This window comes from Vombatus ursinus, unplaced genomic scaffold, assembly GCF_900497805.2.
Source record: "Vombatus ursinus unplaced genomic scaffold, bare-nosed wombat genome assembly UNPS02014830.1, whole genome shotgun sequence".
In the NCBI taxonomy this organism is placed as follows: domain Eukaryota; kingdom Metazoa; phylum Chordata; class Mammalia; order Diprotodontia; family Vombatidae; genus Vombatus; species Vombatus ursinus.
This window is the reverse complement of record NW_020954608.1, coordinates 25,961,291-25,978,478: the sequence shown is the minus strand read 5'-3', so window position 1 is coordinate 25,978,478 and position 17,188 is coordinate 25,961,291. Positions and strand designations below refer to the sequence as shown.

Sequence of the window (17,188 nt, the reverse complement as noted above, 5' to 3'; positions counted from 1 at the left end):
GGGATCCAGCTGGCAAGGGGAAAAAATCAGCTGGCACTGGAGAAGGGGGAGGGGTTAGAGGAGGAGATACCAGAAAGCCAGGCTTCCCATCCCATCCAGATATACCAGGTAGAGTTACAAGATTGCTCCCAACTCATGGTGAAGAGAGATGATGTTTACATGCTGGATTAGGAGCTCCCTAAGAGAGTCAGGTCCTGGCTGTCGGTGGCCTCAGAAATGCGCTTCACAGAGATCTTCATAGAGAAGGACATCAGACAGGAAAAGAAGCAGCAGCGAGTGATCAACTCCCAATACCGTGAAGATTGTATTGAGCCTGTGCTCTACTGGGCCATCATGGAATAAGGGAGGGGGTGCACATGGACCCAGCTTGTGAAGCAGGAGCACTCCAGGGTCCTGAGCCCCCAAACATCCATGGAACTCAAAGTAGTGTTTTGAAAACTGAAGTTGTAAAAACCAAATGAACTAGCTCTTCCTCCTAGGCCCCATTCCCTTCCTTGGTCCTTCTGTCACACATTACTGTGGAGAAGGGAGGCTGAGCCCTGAGCCTGGGGCCCTGGACAGTGGTAGTGAGCCTGCGGCTAGCAGGATCCCCCCTGAAGAGGCTGGGCCCTGCTCATGGGCGCTGGGAGCTGGTTCTATTTGCAACCCTTGCCCCTATGAGTGTGCACAAGCATACTTGGGTGAGTGGGAAACCATGCTGGCCCTTTGCCCACTGGCCGGACAGATGGATGAATCAAGGAGCAGGCAATATTACTGGTGCTTTCCCCCCTTTCTCCTTTTTTATATTTATATGTGTGTATGTTGGGTCTCCACCAGCTTCTTTTGGCTTTCTGGTGCCTCTCTGTCTGTAGCCTTCATGCTGGGGGGAGGCTGGAAGGATTGACCTGAAGAAACAAAATGTGAAGAGCTACACCCCTGTTTAGCCAAGCAGGGGTTGAGCTGGGCACTTGGAGTTCCTTCCCTCAGTGGTGGTCCTTGCGTCAGGAGGAGAGGCCAGGGGAGGAAGTGCTGAGGTGAGGATCTTGCTCAAGGCTTGAGTAAGAGTCATCTCTGGGGCAGAGGCCTGAGGAAGAAATGCAGGGTAGGAGACATGGAAGGTGAATGAGGCAGGAAATGAAGGAGGGGTGGGCTAGAGGAAAACAGAAGGAAAGGTGGAATGACCTGTGATATGGGAATATGGTCCTTACAAAATATAGTACAATTATCATCAAATTGCAAAGGAAAGCAGGGGTGGGCAAGGAGAGGGGTACATGGGAAATGGGGGGGGGGAATGGAAGGAATGGGAAGTGGCAGGAGGGCTCAAGGGAGAATGGGGAGCAGCAGGGGAAGTTGGGGAAGAATGAGGAGCATAAGGAGGGGTCTAGGGAGAATGGGGAGCAGCAGGAGAGGCCAGGGGAGAATAGGGTGGGGATAGGAGCTGAGGATCATTCAAAAAGTCTAGTTGAACCCCATTCCCCATTTGTAGGGCAGCTCTACCTATGAACATCTTACAATCTTTTCTGAGAATGGGGTCATGAGAAAGTTCCACAAAAGTCATTATATAGGGAATCTCCACCCATTTTCTTTCTCTGAAACAACATGATTTTAACTCTGAGAGAGTATTTTGCTGTAATGTCCCGAAAATGGGCCATGCCTAATAACTTTCCAGGTGATACTGAGGCCAAACAATATTACAAAAAAAAACCCACCAGCCTTTTCTTTTTAAGTTCTTTAGAGAAACTAAATTTTTTTCCAATTTGATAAAAGGACAGCCCAAAGGCAAATCTTCTGGAATTGAAGAGGATTGACCCTTTGCAGGCATGGGGGATGGAAGTCCCTCCCTCCATAAAAGAGGATTTGGGAATAAGCCTTGTCTTGATTTTGGGGTCCCATCACCCCTAAATATCTAAACCTGAACATAAACACAAAATAGGAATTCTGCATATCTAAAAAGAGATAAAATTGGAAACAAAAATTGAGTTGAAAAAGGAGTTTTTCAATTTTAAAAAGTTGTAAAAGGAGCTTTAAAAAAGACTGTGAGGGTTAATTAAAACATTTCTATTGGAGCTGGGCCATTTTAAGAATTTGTTATAGTACTCTTATAGGCTCTTTGTGTTTTAAACATTTCTTTTGTGGTTGAGGAAATGTATATCAACAAAATCAAATAAAGAATAGAGATCTCAGATTATATATATGCCATAAACTAACTCCAAAAGGAAGAAAAATTCCAAACCTAGATGGATTTGCAAATAAATTTTATCAAACATTCAAAGAATAATTAATTCTAATATTACTTAAATTGTGCAGATAGAGAAAAAAACATTCTGCCAAATTCCTTTTGAAAGGCATATATAGTCCTGATATTTAATCCAGGGAGAGGAAAAGAGAGAAAGAAAAATATAGGGATATATATGTGTGTGTATATATATATATATATGTATGTGTATGTGTATAGGCCGCGCTGACCTTATGCCGGCAGCGCCGAACACTCCTCCTATAAGGAGCAGGCTGCCAGAGTCATACTCACTCATCAGTCTTTGGTCCTCAACCGGATAAACACACAGAGACGAGCCATCGGGAGGCGCCAACACCAGAGCTTTATTCAGAGGCCATCACAGCAAGGCCAAGCAGGAAGGCCAGAGCAACAGAGCAGGAGCCAAGAGAGCGTGATCTGACCACGCTCGTTCCTAAGTACCTACTTAGCCCCTCCTCCCCAGCCCGCTTACTAGCCAATGATTGTAGGGTCAGATACCGGAAGGGGCTGTCTGAGTTTAGCACACCAAGGGAGAGGGAGTGAAGTAGGAGGCTAGGATGGGATACAGGAAGGAGGTGTCTGGGATTAGTGCATAAACAGAGTACGTGACCTAGGAAGTCAGGAAGGACAAAGGAAGGAGGCGTCTGGGGTCAGTGCTACACAAAGGGACCCAGGAAGTCAGGAAGGTCACAGGAAGGAGGTGTCTGGTGTTGACGTTGCATATAGGGAGGGGACTAAGCAAAGGGAACTCGTTCTCTGCTGTCCCTCTCCCACGTGGCACCGCCCCTTGCCTCAGGAGCACAAGCTCCGGCTACTTCCTTGCACCCAGCTTATCTCACATAGCACTGCCCACAGCCTCAGGGCTTCTCTGTACCCAGCCCATCCCAGTTCACCATGACTCCGCCTACCAGAGCCCCTGCCTTGACTTCCAAAATACCCAGATTCTACCCCAATCTTGCCACAGTGCCCACCTGGTAGTTGCCAACATCAGACAGTCCCTCACATGTATGTGTATGTATATGGACACATGTTTACATATATAATATAATGTAAAGAGATTGAAAAATATTTGCAAAGAGGCTACATTTGCAAAGAGGATTATTAACTCTTGTCAAGTTGGGTTTATACCAGTGTAGGAATATGTAGATTCATGTAAGATAGGTAAGTTCCTACAGAGATTTTCAATGTATAAATAAAATTTTCAGGTAGTATAGATAATTTTCTCTGGAAACAACTCCAAAAATTATATAGCTTCTTCAATTTCTGCTTGCCATTGGGTGGCATAACCTATTTGTGCCTTTTTTTTTCAAGGCAACCAGTTGTTGGTAGGAAGGAGGTAAACTGTTTAATGTAAGTTAGGGGCTAGCCTGCCCCCTCAGAGTTACTAGGGAAGTGGTTTTCCTTCTGAACCATACTTACACTCCTGTGCTATGAATATTTGAGGAGGCTGATAGATATAATTCCAGCTCAATATCCTTCTTACAGATCAGTGAAGAAATAAGTGCCCGGTTATGACTGTTCTCCTGTTCCCCTCAAGGTGGAAATTCAAGTCTACTTTGGAGAAGTCTGTGATTTGATGATAACTGTACCGTATTTTGCAAGGACCATATTCTCATATCACAGGGCATTCCACCTTTCCACATTCTCACTTCTCAACATTCACTTGTTTCAGGGTCACATGACTTTTGACACTAAAGATTCATTCTTTGGGATAATACAATATTTATTTGAGAATCTTCTGTAAGGTTCAGACTCTCCTAAATGTAAACATTAACCGCTTTTCAACTAGCTTGCTAAGCACAAAGCTCTGTAGGAATGTGGACACAAAATCAGTAAGAGGGAAAGGGGATATTGGAGCAAAACCTTGCCTGTTTGCACAGTTATGATTTGCGCTAGCAACCCTAACTGCCAAACACATCTGAAACAGAAAGGTAGCCTTTTCCCATTGTCACCAGTCCTGCAGGCAGGTAACCTGTTAATTGTTTATTTTTGTAAACCTCATTGAGACCTCATGTCACCTCTTGGTGGCATATAGAACATAAAATCATTGTAAATCTCAAGCAGAATCATTGAAGGAAGCATTGAAGCTGTCCAAGTGAAACTTTGTTTTTTCCTTTCTTTTCTGCATGAGACTTAAAAGTAAATTACTGGTCAAAGAAGCACACTTTTAAAGCGAATGCTTGATTAGGAAAGTAAGCTAATATATTTTTTTTAATAGTTGGGGGAAAGGAATGAAATTGAAGAAAAGTTTGTTAAGGTAATGCTAGGGTTCTTCTGGGTTAATACTTAAATTCTTAGTTAATACAGTGTATGTACCTTGGATTAACAAGCGTCAATCACTCCCTGGTTCATAAAGGAGATGATTTTTATTTTTCAAAGGTTTGAATAGTTGCTATTAGTATCATCAGGGCTAGCCTTATGCATCAAATAAATGGGGTTGAGTGGGCTATCCACATGTTGTGGTTTGAAAGCTAATGTCTGGGGCCCCTCACCCCAGAAGATCCTCTTTAATGAGAGGAGAAAAAAAGAATGTTTTCCTTATCAGTTCTTTAGGGCAGAGATTGTTCATTGCAATTATTGGAATTCAAATGATTTTTAGTGTTATGGTTTACATTATTGTAGTTGTATATATTCTATTGGTTCTATATTCTTCATTTTGAATCACTTTATATAAATCTTCCTACATTTCTATGAATTTCTCACATTAGTCATTTGTTATTGTACAATAATATTCAATTATATTCATAAAACATGGATGTAGTACAGTCTTGTATTCTCATAGGAAGAAATCCTGTTGTATTTTTATAGACTTTGGATAGCTTCCTTTCCACCTTACAAAGCCAATGTGTGAACTGTCCAATACTTTTAAAACCATAGGCATTATCTGTTTCCTTTTTTCTCATACATGAAAAACACCATCCAGCTACTTCTACCTATGGAGGGATCAATTATGTTAGAACAAGACACAACAATGAAGAAACAAGATTACTCATTGAGACTCTGTAGTGATGATGCCAGGGGTAGGCATTATTATGAATTCTCTGTCCTGTGAGATAGCTGGAGACTGGGGTTATTGAATGATTTTGAGGTGAGGAAATTGAGAAGTTAAATCCTAGGCCTTAACTCCTTTGCTTAGATTTTTAATACTAAAACATTCTGCATTTGCTAATATATCAAGTCAAAGCTGAGTAATCATAAAATTAAAGCTAGGTAGCCAGAAATGATATTTTTAGATTCAAAAATAGCAAGATGCAGCTTTTTCCCCCTTGGAAGATCAATATTGTTGCCCTAAAGGGGTTATACTGTATTTATAAATGAAACAGAATTAGAAATTAAAGCACATTCTTTGAGAAAGGATCAGTATATAAAAAATAGAGAATATTTGAGAGAACAAATATTTTAAAGAATAGCACTAAAGAATATTCTTGAACACCTATCATAGGTCAGATTTTATTTAACCTAAGAGAAAATGAAAAGACTTGTAGAGGAACTATGAAAAATAAAAATTAAAAAGAGAACACTCTCTTTCACTCTATGGTGATCCCAACATTCTATAGGAGCCTCCATGGTCCTCTATACTTAAAGTAGTGCCCCGGAGTTGAAGTCTAGACACAAGGGAAAAAAAATTAGAGTTGCTGGAGAATTGACCCATCATCCTGCACAGTGCATATTCTTTCAGTATCAGTAAAGGGCAAGCTCTGGTTTTTCTCCTTTTTGTCATTGCTCAGTTCCTCCATGCTCCTTGTTCCTGGCTTTTGCTTGGTCTAGGAACTACACTACTTGACCCAGGAGCTCTTCCAAATGGCCCAAAAACTACTCATCTGGGTCCAAGGAACCTTGGAGACAGAATTAGTCTACAAGTCTGGAACTCTTCTGTAACTTTTCCTTTGCTACTCCAATGTAAGTAGGTCTTGGCTTGACTCAGTACTTCTTGCTACTCCAGGTAGGGCTGCATTTGCTACTATCACTGGGGTGCCATGATTCTTCCTCTCCTTAGATCATATCATTCTCTAATGGGGTGTTCAGGAAGGCTAGCATCTTTGGTGTGAAGGCTTGCTGGACCCTTTTCGGGGTTGCAAATCCACCTTTGGTGTCTGCCTGGTTGTCAACTTTCACCTGTGGCTCCAAGAAGATCTAGAATTCAAAGTAGCTACACTCCTGTGAACCATATTGGTAGATAGGCTAAACCATATTGAGAGTAACCGTAACTGACAGGCCTCAGACCCATTGGTGAGTTTGGAGGGTTTCTACCCCAAACATATAAAGATTTCCCCCGGTGGAATGGGCAGATGAGAATAATTTGTTCCAACAGCCATGAAGGCAGCTGAAACAAGTGCTGTGGAATCCTTAGAGCTTGTTCAGATGTGGAAGATGCTGAAGTCATCCACTGCTTCTTGGGTCACCCATCTTGACTTTTGTCTTGCCACTGAACTTCATTGACTCGGGAAAATAGAGTGAAGCTGTGCAAATCTGCCTCAATTAAATACAATTCATGCATGAGTTAAGGCATCGTCCCATGATGTCATTGGTCTTCTTCTAAAAGGAAGGACAAACAACAACATGATTCTCTGATGCACATGGTTCCCAGGAGGGAGCATGGCAATGTGGTGCTAGGCCTCTATAGAAGCATCCCTCCAGCATACCAGAGTCTTTATATTTTCCACTGTATTATCTCTGTTCAGAAGTTCTTCAACTTCAATTGTCCCCATTTCTGTTCTCCTTTTAAAAAAGACCAAATCCAAGAGTATATAGTTGTGATATTTTCATCAGTAATGAGGTGTTAATTGGGTAACAAGTACCCATGACCTTCTTTTGTAAGGTGCTTGACATCCAGAAAGAGAGGAATTCACACCTTATTAAAGAGACATCTCAAGGCCAGAGCAAAGAAAGCACCTGGACAAGGGACTCTCATATCTCCTTAAAGGAATAATAGAGCCCAATCAAAAAGACCTCACCTTCTCATGGGCTCACCCTTTATACATGAACTAAGATAAAAGGGAGAAATATATGTGTGTGTGTGTGTGTGTGTGTGTGTGTGTATGTGTGTGTATTTATATATATTCCTTTCTTCCTGAGTGTCACTAACCTTGCAGAACAAGTTCATATAGTCTGACCTACCAGACAATATTTTTGAGGGACTTTAAGGTCTGAAAAACACTTTATACATACAAACTCATGTTACAGTGGTCTACATTGGGGGGCTATTTCCAGTGTTTAATACATGAGAAAATGGAGGCTAAAAGTCTCTAAAAAGTGACTTTCTCTCAGTCCCACAGCAGATGAGTGTCTGTGGTAGGATTCAAACTCAAGTCCTTTTTAACTCCTTGCCCAGCGCTCTAGTCACTGTGGCAGGAAGCTGTCTAGGACAATACATGCCCTTATAACTCAACGAAGTGCCTGGCAAGTAGTAACACTTATTAAATATTTGTTGAATGACTAGTGAAGATTGATATATGGTCTTACATGTTCAAAGAGGACTTTAATGATGTCTTTATTTCATCTTTTCTGGTCATGGCTGATGTTTCATAGACAGCCCCTTCTGTAATGGGGATGGGGAGAATTGATGTAGCTGATAAAAGTAGTAGTCCATTATGTGCTCCAAGTTTAAATAAAATTAGGATATAAAAGATATGTTATCAGAATGGAGGTGCTTTAGGATCACATGGTCATAGGATCACAGTGTTGGAGTTGGAAGAGACCTCAGAGGCCATCTAGTAGAAGCAGCCAAGTAGTGCAATGAATAGAGTATTGGACCTGGAATCAGCAACCATGAGTTCAAACTTGGCTATAGACACTTCCAAGCTGTGTGGTCATTGGCAAGTTATTTAATCTCTGTCTGCTTCAGTTTACTCATTGGTAAAAAGGGGTTAAGGTCAGTGAGGCGGTGCAATGGATAGAGTGTCTGGCTTGAAGTCAAAAAGACTTTTCCTGAGTTCAAATCTGGTCTCAGACACTTACTAGCTGTGTGACCTTGGCAAGTCACTTAACTCTGTTTGCTTCAGTTCCTCTTCTGTAAAAAGAGCTAGAGAAGGAAATAGCAAGCTATTCCAGTATCTTTGCCAAGAAAACCCCAAATGCGGTCACAGAACAGTCAGATATAACTGAAATGGCTGAACAACAACAAAAATGGTGATAATAATGGCAACTACCTCTCAAGGTTTTTCTGAGGATAAGTGGGACAATTGGAAAGCATAGTGCAAACCGTGAAGTGCTAATGAAAATGTTATCATCCTGATCAACACCCTCATCATCAATGTTATTGTTATTCTTCCTCCTTTAGGTAGTAGGCTTAAAATATTTCTATGGACTGCCTTTATTTTGTATTCCTTTTTGGTCTCATTTTCATGGAAACTATTTTTTAAAGCACAAGGTTGTTGTTTTCCAAGAAATGTTCTCCCTATGCTGCTAAACTTCATTTAAAACAAAACAAAACAAAACAGGTATTTACACTTGTTACTTTTTGGACATTACTCACCCTAACAACCTTTGCTACTCTAACTTTTAAACTGAAGATCGGGAACTAGATGGATCAGAATTTTATTTACTTCTCTGGTTGTTGGACAAAATAATGTTTTTCATCTCCATGTTATCTATAATCACTTAGTATCTGGTCCCCAATAGACTACAAGGCTTTCATTCAGGGATTTAGTTGTGCACTCTGACAACAAATTGAAAAGTAGGATATGTTATGTGTCTCTGTGAAATGGAAAATACCCAAACCCTTTTCATAAGTCTGATTTAAGGTATGCAGGCTGCATCTCTTTGGCTTTAAAAAACAAAACAAAACAAAATAAAAAAGACAATAGATAAAAATCCTTAAATGTATTACATTGAATGGTAATGCTGATTCAATTTAGATATCTATTAAAGCTCCCCTGCCCTCCCATTCTTCCATTTTCCTGTGGATTCAGGCTTTCATGTCTAGGTCATATATCAGATACTGTTTTAATACTGTAGTTATTTCTTATTTTACCCAGCAATAGCATAAGGGTTCCTTTGGTTTCTACTGAAGAAATGATCATTTGTAACAAGGGCCCTGTTCTCAACAGGAACATATTGATCTGAAAATGCTTCCTAATGTATATCAGACTGTGTGGTGAGGAATAATCATTTTAGGGAGATGTGTTATAGCTAGGTAGGTCTGCTTGTTTAGAGGAGAGTGGCAGAATGATGAAGGTAAGCAGAAGTCAGAAGGTGGATCTATGTAATGTGCTGCCAAAATCTGGAGACTGAATAATGATTTCTGTTATTCATTGATAATGAGTGGAAAGAGTAGCCATCATTAGTACTTCACTGTTTGCACTATGCTTTCCAATTGTCCCATTTATCCACAGAAAAAACCTTGAGAGGTAGTTGCCATTATTATCCCCATTTTTGTTGTTGTTCAGTCATTTCAGTTATATATGACTCTTCTCTATCTCTCTATCAATTTATTCTATTACTATCTCTATTTTTATCATTACCTAAGCTATGGCTATATCTATGTATGCATCTAAATACATATGCATATACAGTGCATACAATACAAAGTAATTAGATGCAAAATAACTAGATAGGGATGGTATTAGAAGTTGGGGGAGGGATCAGGAAAGGCTACATCTGGAAGGTCCTATATCTTAAAGGAAGAGAGGAATTCTGTGAGGCAGAGATGAAGAGAAGGTGCATCAGAGGCATGAAGGACTGCTAATTCAAGGACATACAGATAAGAGATGGAGTGCAATATACAATGGATAGTACCAAGGTTTTAAACTTGGGATATTGGAAGAATGGTGGTGTCCTTCACAGAAATAGGGAAGTTTGGTAAAGAAGTGGATTTTGGGGAAAATATAATGAATATTGTTTTGTACATGAGGAATTTGAGATGTCTATGGGACATCTAGTTTGAAATGTCAAACAGGAAGGGAAGGAAGAAGAAATTCAGGCAGCAGCATGGGAATAAGGGTGGTGGCAGAAGACACAAGACAAAATGACCACAAAATTATATGTTTATGGTACCCTCATTCCTGGTATTATGTCTGAATGACCCTAGAGTCAAGGCAAGAGCTTTCAGCCAGAGTACAGCCAGCCTGGAAAGATTCCCAGGGAAGACTTGATACCATGCTTGAAGCCTCCCAATTTGGGATTGTGAGTTGCAGAATGACTGTGCTTTCTCACTAAACTGGAGAGTTAGATGGATTAAAAGAGAATTCTAGTATAGTAATTCCCCTGGAGATGTAAGAAATCAAGCCTTTTTTATTATGGGTGCAGAGCATATCTTATGAGTTCATTTTCTTATTATTTATGCTGTTTCATTTCTAAATTAAATGTTTTTGCTATTGTGTTTGTCTCAAATATGATCTAGTAATAGAATAATCTATTAGCTGGGAATTTGGGTATTGAGTTGCATAAATGATTATCTCCAAACAGCTACAATATACCTAGGAGTAATGTGGAATGCTGCACATATCCCTTTCTTTTTTCACATAACCTTTTTGTCTATCTTGGTTTTTATAGGGGAACAGAGACTTAAACAGCAAGCTCCTTGAAAGCAGGGACTATCTTTTACCTTTCTTTGTATCTTCATTGCTTAGTGACAGTGCCTGGCACATACTACTGCTATGATGATGATGATGACAATGATGATGATGACTACTACTACTACTGCTACTATTACTACTACTACTACTACTACTACTATTACTACTATGACTACTACCACTACTACTACCATTTGTGTATTGTTTACTATGTACCTGACACTATGCTAAGCTCTTTATAATTATTACCTCATTTGATAATGAGGGAATATAATTGTAAGTGCCCACATATTAGGCACTTGAATGCTTGTTGAATGTTGACTGACTATATTCTTTAGAACACCAAGCCAGCAAAGGGATAATTTTTCAATCTTTTCTTCCTGAGCTTACCCAAATAATGTACTAATGAAATTCTATGAGATCCTGCTTAATTAAAACTTGTGTATCTATAAGTAATTTATGTTGGAAAGGATGGCAGCTCTATCCTCAGGAGCTCATTAGTGCAGAATCAACATTAGATGATAGTAGTAATCTTAGAAAGTGAGCTCCTATTTTTAATTGATCACCTAGGGTTAAAAATGTATAACTTGCACTTGTCCTTTATTGTACCAGGTGCAGGGAGAGCAAAATCCTGAAAAAAAACCTCTTGACATTTAGATTGAATTATGACTGACAGCATATAATATTTACTGGAGATTATATATATATGTACATATGTAATATGTAAGCACACATATATACACATGCATGTATGTGCACACAAATATATGCGTATGTTCTTTATGTATCCAAAGAAGCAGCATTTTGTTGTTGGTCATTTGGCCTTCTTTATTTTTTGGAAGTTTTTAAGTTAATTTTAAAATTAAATACAAAATGAGAAAAGAAAATAAAAACATTGTCATGTACACGGCAGGACATAAGAGAAGATTCAATCTAAAACAATAAATTTCCATTTCAAGACTTTGCTTTCTTGTAGGTTTTCTTTTGGTATTTGCTGTGCACTTTTTGCTTTATTTTCCCCTCCCCTCTCCCATAGAAGGCTACAATAAAGTACAGAATGCACACACACACACACACACACACACACACACCTACACATACACATATGTGTATATATATATACTTATATACACACATTATATATAACATATATATACACCTCCAAACACATAGATATCTACAAACATACACATATATGCAATTACACACATGTATGTAAGACTGTACTATGCTTATTCTCACTTGTCACCTGTTTCACTGAAAGTGGATAGCACCTTCCTTCATAAGTCCAAGTCTTTCCATGTTTTTTTCTAAATCAACCATTTCCTGTAGCTAAATCATCATTTCCTAAAACACAGCAATATTCCAACCCAATCACATGCTATCTGAGAGATTGTCTGTGCAAGATTTTACTCAGTTTTCTGCATCCCTTCTATTCTAGGCTATGTAGGTTTTATTTATATAAGAACATTTAAATTTAAAATAATCAAAATGGCTGTTGACTTCTGGGACCCAAGATGGTGGAGTAACCAGTAAATCACTGTAACTCTCCCATACTCACCTCCAAACAACCATAAAATAGAGACCCAGAATAGGTCCTGGAACAGCAGAACCAGCAAAAAGATAGGGTGAAACAATTTTTTTTAGTACAAGAAACTTGGAGGATTGGCAAGAAAGGTTTGCCTCACTCAAGTGGAAGGGGAGCACTGTCTAGGACAGGAAGCAATCTAGCAAGCCAGCAGCAAGCCCCAATTCAGCAAACCAGTGGGAAATCTTGAGCCCCAGTGTGGTAGAGCAGGCAAACACCAATACCAGAACCCCTTACCTGACTTAGCATAGCCAGGGGAACCAGCAGACTCCAGCCCCAACATCCACCACATGCTTCAACATAGCTCCAGGCAAACAGGTATCCTCCAGAGGCCAGACATCCATATGCTTCAGCACAGCCCCAGGCAAACAGGCAAACAACTCTATTGGTACCTAAGTAAACAGACAGCTGCCAACCAGCACTGCCCACCAAACTTCAGAGTAGGGCTGGACAAACAGGCAGCCTACAGAGGCCAGACCTCCATGTGCTTCAGTGTAGCCCTGGGGAAACACAGAAACACCTCACCAGGCCTCAGCACATGTCAGACACCACCACTAAAACTCCAGCTCAGCACTAGACCCCTACAGCCTCCAGCAATGCCAGCCAATCCCCACCACAGCCCCTCAGTGCAGGACCAGACAAGAGGGTCCCCCTGTGGGCCTCACAATGCAGCACCAGGTAAATAGGCAGGGCCTGCAGCCACTAGCACAGGAAGTCTGAGACAGTGCCTCTTCTACCCTGGAAGCAGAACTCAAATTTAAAAGAAAGGAAAAATGGCAAAAAAAAAAAAAGATGAGCAAAAAACAACAAAAAAAGAATCTGACCACAGAAAGTTTTTATGGTGGTAGGGAAGACCAACTCAGAAGAGGACAAAAATGTCAAAACGCCTATGGGAAAAAACACCAAAGAAAAATGGGAAATGGTCTCAAGCCCAGAATGAACTCATGGAAGAGCTCAAAAAGGAGCTTAAAATCATATAAGAGAGGTGGAAGAAAGATTGGGAAAAGAAATATGAGTGATGCAAGAGAATTATGAAAAAAGAGTCAACAGGTTGGAAAACTGCTTAAAAAGTAGAATGGGCTAAATGGAAAAGGATATACAAAAATCTACTGAAGAAAATAACTCCCTAAAGAATACAATTGACCAAATAGTGAAGAAAGTACAAAAACTTATGGAGGAAAACAATATCTTAAAAGTTAGAATTGGGCAAGTGGAAGCTAATGACTTTATGAGACATTGAAAATCAATAATATGAATACTAAAGAATGAAAAAAAATGAAGAAAATGTAAAACACCTCATGGGAAAAACAACTGACCTGGAAAATAGATCTAGGAGAGACAATATCAGAATTATTGGACTACCTGAAAGCCATAATCAAAAGGAGGAGGTGGATAGCATCTTTCAAGAAATTTTCAAGAAAAAACTGCTCTGATATCCTGGAACCAGAGGGCAAAATAGGCATTAAAAGAATCCACGAGTCCCCTCAGTAAAGAGATACCAAAATAAAAACTCTAAGGAACATTATAGTCAAATTTTAGAACTATCAGGTCAAGAAAAAAATACTACAAGTTCAAATATCAGGAAGTCACAATCAGGATTATACAAGACTTGGCAGCTGCAACATTAAAGATTTTAGGTCATGGAACCATGATATTCTGGAAGGCAAAGGAACTAGTGGTACAACCAAGAATCACTTACCTGGGAAATTTAAGCATAATACATCAAGGGAAAAAATGGTCATTATAAAACAGGCATCAAATGAACCTTACTGTCATTAGTATTGGCTCAATGAGGGAATAATATACACAATCAGTTGAATATAGAAATCTATCTTACCTGAGGAAGTAGAAAGGGAAGAGATTAAGTAAAGAGGAGGGTGAGGACTGACACAGGGGAGTTCAGATCAGGGGAGGTGGTAGATAGAAGAAAAACACTGGTGAGGTGGGAAAGAGTGAAAGAAGAGAGAGGATAAACAGGAGAAAGAATAAGATGGAGGGAAATACATAGGTAGTAATCATAGCTATTAATGTGAGTGGGATGAACTCTTCCATAAAATGGAAGTGGATAGCAGAGTGGATCAAAAACCAGACTCCTACAATAGGTTGCTTACAAGAAACACACTCGAAGCAGAGAGACACACAGAGAGTAAAGGTAAGGGGCTGGAGCAGGATCTATTATGGTTCAACTGAAGTAAAAAAAGCAGAGGCAGCAATGCTGATCTTAGAAAAAGTAAAAGTAAAATTATATAATTAAAAGAGATAAGCAAGGAAACTACATCTTGCTAAAAGATATAATAGACAATGTATAAATCAAATTAGAAGAGCAAGGAATGGTCTACCTGTCAGATCTGTGGGGAAGGGAAAAATTTATAACCAAGCAAGAGTTAGAGAGCATTACAAAATGTAGAATAATTTTGATCACATTAAATTGAAAAGCTTTTGTACAGACAAAACCAACACAACCAAGAATAGAAGGAAAGCAAAAATCTGGGAAATAATCTTTACAGCAAGTGTCTCTGATGAAAGCCTTATTTCTCAAACATATATGGAACTGAGTCAAATTTATGAGAATACAAGCCATTCCCCAATTGAGAGATGGTCAAAAGATATGAACAGGTAGTTTTCAGATGAAAAATTCAAAGCTATCTATAGGCATATGAAGAAGTTTTCTAAATCATTTTTGATTAGAGAAATGTAAATTAAAACAACTCTGAAATGTCACCTCATCCCAAACAGATCAGCTGATGTGACAAAAAAGGAAAATGATAAATATTAGCAAGGATGTAAGGAAATTGAGACACTAATTCACTGTTGGTGGAATTGTGAACTGATACAACCATTCTGGAGAACAATTTGGAACCATGCCCAAAGGGCAACCAAACTGTGTATACCCTTTGATCTAGCAATACTACTGCTAGGTCTGTATCCCAAAGAGATCATGAAAAAAGGGGGGAAAAGACCAACATGTGCAAAAATATTTATAGCAGCCCTCTTTGTGTTGGCAAAATATTGATAATGGAGGGGATGCCTATCAATTGGGGAATGACTAAACAAGCAGTTGTGTATGAATGTAATGGAATACTATTTTGCAATAAGAAATGATGAGCAGGCAGCTTTCAGAAAAACCTCTAAAGACTTGTACTAACTGATGCAAAGTGAAATGAGCAGAACCAGGAAAACATTGTACACAGTAACAGCAACATAGTATGGTGATCAACTATGAATGACTCAGCACTTCTCAGCAACACAATGATCCCAGACAAGTAAAAAGGACTCATGAAAGAAAATGCTATCCATTGACTTTGAATGCAGATTGAAGCATAATTTTTTAAATTTACTTTATTCTTTGTTGTGTTTTTTTTCTTTTGACCTGTTTCTTTTTTCACAACAGTGACCAATATGGAAATGTATTTTACATGATAGCACATGTATAAACTATATGAAATTGCCTACTATCTTCAGAAGAGGGAAAGGGAGGGAGGCAGAAAAATTGTTGTTTTGCTGATGAGAATAAGGAATATTCTCCTCTATTTTTCATTCTTTGATTTTATGTTGTTAGTTCTTAGTGTCTTAGAATGTCATTAGTTTCCCTTTGGCCATGTCTAATTTTCAAGGGATTATTTGATTCCTTAAGATTTTGATTCTCTATTTCAAGTTGGTTGGCTTTCTTTTCATAGTTTTCTTGATTTTCTTGGGTGGCTATTATTTTTTTCCTATTTTTTTCTTGATTTCTTTTATTTGATTTTTATAGTCCCTTTTAAGTTCTTCTAAGAACTCTTTTTGTGCTTGGAATAATTTGACATTTCTCATTGAAAAAGGAGTGACTTTTTTTAGCTCCATTATCTTCCTTTGAAAATGAACCCAAATCTTCTTTATCCACATAGTAGCTATCTATGGTCTGGTTCTTTCTCCTTTGCTTACTCATTTTTAAAATTTTGTTTTTAGTAGCTATTAGTGTAATCAAGTTGTAGTCTTGAAGTATGAAGTATGGGGAATGATGCCGCTTGCCTCAGGTGCTTCTTACTATTATTTTCTGAGGTCTTCCCTGGGGCTCAACCTTGGGCTCTCATCTCCATTCCTCTCCTCCATTCCACAGGTAGAGTCCCCTTCATGATGTCTGCCAAATGATTGCAAATGATCTTGCTGCCTGTGGTTTCTCTGGTGAATGCAAACTACAGCTGTCCTCTCTGCCCTGGAATTGAAACCAGGGACTCTGCTCTCTTGCCCATAGCCAGCAGCATCCCTGCCCCTCTGGTACTGCACTCACCAGGTGTATACTAGCTACTTCTTCATGGTAGCAGCAGACTAGCCCAGGACAAGCTGTTTTTGGTGTCCCTTGACAATCTTCTTCTACTCAGCTGTCAGATCCTCACATGTTGATGAGATGAAAGTTTCTAATTCTGAAGCTGCCTCCCAACCCTACCTGCCCATAGGGCTTGTTGTTTATTGATTCCTCAGAGTTGGCCTGAAGGTGTTTGTGCTTCACTCAGGCCTGGAGTTAAGGTCTTTCTTGGGGTCTTCTTAGGTTGTCTTTTTTTATTTTTCATTTTTTTTAGGTTATCTTAAGAGAACAACTGCTTTACCCTGACTTTTGTTTATTTCCACTGCTCTACATTCCCTTTGAAGCAACATTCTGTCTTTTTCTGTGGAGGAAATTTGGAGAGCCATAAGTTTTCTCAATTACTCTGCCATCTTTTCTGAATCCCCTTAATCTTATTTTCTTGTAGGTGTTGTGCAGTGCTGAATGTGGGGGTCTTGATAAATTTGGCAACAGTAAAAGGTTTCTGAATCTGCAACAACCAAAAATTAATTAAAAATCAAATGTGTAATGAATCCAAGGTGTTTCTGGCA

The 17,188-nt window shown here is 39.3% G+C and overlaps 1 pseudogene; it reads left to right on the top strand.

Moving 5' to 3' along the window:
- The first annotated feature begins 356 nt into the window (after positions 1 to 356).
- The window catches only part of LOC114025464, a 94,051-nt pseudogene continuing 77,219 nt past the window's right edge, over positions 357 to 17,188 (top strand).